We start from the raw sequence: 2,368 nt of genomic DNA on the forward strand, positions 1-2,368 counted from the left end.
CCACAATAATGCACGCAAAATATATCTTTACGTTGTTAAGCTCAAAAACTGTTCTTCGAGGCTTCTCCTGGTGCCAGGCATGTCCGGAAACCACTCTTCTTTGTTAGACATCAGCTGCTGCACAAAAGGCTTGTACAACTGGAAATGATTTTGTAACACATTATTTGAGAATAAGTTGTTGTCATGCCGTGTTAGCTTGTCTGTGTTTTTCACACAATGATGTGTTTGTTCCGTTTTGATTCAATGAAGTTTAAAAAGAAATATTACGCTATGGCGTATTTCATATTTCGTTTTGAATAACAAAACGGTATAAATATCTACGTGCTTTAAATTTAATTATTATTCATTTGAACAAAACAACCTTATTAATTCAACAATGATTATATTTGTGTTTGTTCTTTTAACACTAACTTGAATGTCGTGTAATCCCCGCGTTCGCACGGCACTCTTTGCGTAGAAACGATACAAGTCTCCTATGATGTCCTTAAACTTTTACAGGTATGCCAATCCAATTGCTGCTTGTCCGGCTGCCAGGGCAGGACGGTGAGCAACACAATGGTTGTTTACCATTGATCACATTATCTTACCTAGATCATTAAGAGGGAGGTAGTTTGTGGTGTGAGGAATTTCCTGTTTGATCAAACAATACAAATTATCGAATAAATGTAGAGAGCCCATCTCTTCCAGCTGTCCTACCATATTTCTTGGCGCCAGACGGGTGCCTCAAGAATTTTGACCTGCGAGTGAGTCTCTGTCCTCTGATGGCGATTAAGTGAGTCCCTTGCCATCCATGTGCAAGGCACATCTACCCACGGAGCGGAACCGACTGCTGCACTCGCTGGTCTGCGCATGTGACGAACGCACAAAGACTACATCATACCTACAAAAGGGTGGATCAGTTTATGTTTATAAAGTTACATTAAGACATGCTTTAAAATGTTATTATGTATTTAATGTCTTATCTTTAATAAAACAGAACATCTGTTTAATAAACTGTTTCAATTACTTTTTCAAATTTATTATTCATTTGCGATTTCATGTTGTGATGTTTTTGAAACAAACTTAGTGTTTAAAGGTGTAGATAAGTAAATATATTCTTACCTCCTTCAACTTATTTGACCCATGGAAAATCGTGTTTCCAACTACTGTCGAACCCACTAGCACGCTTTTTGAATCGCTTCGTTGGTGGGTGGGGACTTTCAGGATCACAGGCAATGTCTTGGACACTATCACTTATTGCACTCTCTGAGGAGGATTGATTATTAGTCCTGACAAAGAAATAAGTAATTGAAGAATTTCCTGACACAGGGACTTGTAGGTAGTTTCTTTTAGATTTTCATTCTATCATGCACACAAACTCAAGAAAAATAATATGTGCATAATAATATAATAATATGGCGTTTTCCGTAAATATGAAAGTAACTATTGGATGTGAAAACATAAAATGTTTAATTAATATATATTTATTTATTTATACTTAATTTATAGAAGCTGTTGAGAAAACAGTGTGAAAACATTTTAAGTGAGCCGGTTCAATCAAATGGGACGTTTGATTCCAATTAGAAGTAATAATAATTTAAATTATGCCACGGAGCGTATGGTCTCATCTAGAGTCCGTGATTATGCACAGTCTCAACAAACGCCAGTTACTGTTTATTTTTGAAACACCGCTGAAATAGTCGTTAATACATAAAATAAAACAAACTTACAAATTGAGCATACCTTTAATTGCCGGTAATAATCGATCATTATTAGGGGACAAACACCCTAATTGACCACCATGAAATACCCGTTAATCGTTCGCACGTCTTATCTAGGTCCATAATGCACACACAGCTGATTAGCGCGTGCGTGTTTTGATAAGTCGTTTGCCGAATGCAGACAACATTCTGATCAGAGCTTGCAAGCGCATGTGAAATTTTCAAGCGCCGCGGCGACATGATCGGAAGAACAAGCGTTCCGGCAAAATTTATTTTGACGTCCAAGCACCGCGGGCCCGCTGTGCCTAAACGCCTGGGGAAATGCCTGCCTTTTATTTTCAGATGATTGCCAGCGCCAGAGCGTTTGTACTTAAAGGGCCCAGGCTATGTTCTCATATTTAGTAATTACTTCCATATTGCTGTCTATGTACTAGTATATTTAAGTTCATAAACGTATCGTTTTTCGCTATCCTGATATTCGTTTTGGCCAAACCATTTTAAATTGTTTTCGAAATTGAACATTTAACATGTTAAAGTATAAAGTATTAAATAAGCCGTCGTTCCAGCAGTGGAAGCGTGGCCTCAATTTAATGAATTGCATTCCAACCCGCAAGGTATCAGGGTCAGTTCGCGGCCAGTAAACTAATCGTTATATAATATAGACGCTA

General features: G+C 37.7%; 1 long non-coding RNA gene across 1 annotated transcript; it reads right to left on the reverse strand.

Annotated features, from left to right (window-relative positions):
* Positions 1-615: 615 nt before the first annotated feature.
* LOC127868965 (uncharacterized) lies at positions 616-1,802 on the reverse strand. Its single transcript, XR_008044336.1, has 3 exons — positions 1,723-1,802; positions 1,102-1,268; positions 616-880 (listed from the first exon to the last, which is right to left on the reverse strand). It is a non-coding gene; the product is annotated as an uncharacterized LOC127868965 (long non-coding RNA).
* Between the last annotated feature and the right edge of the window lie 566 nt (positions 1,803-2,368).

The sequence above is a fragment of the Dreissena polymorpha genome, chromosome 2 (assembly GCF_020536995.1).
Source record: "Dreissena polymorpha isolate Duluth1 chromosome 2, UMN_Dpol_1.0, whole genome shotgun sequence".
Taxonomy (NCBI): Eukaryota; Metazoa; Mollusca; class Bivalvia; order Myida; family Dreissenidae; genus Dreissena; species Dreissena polymorpha.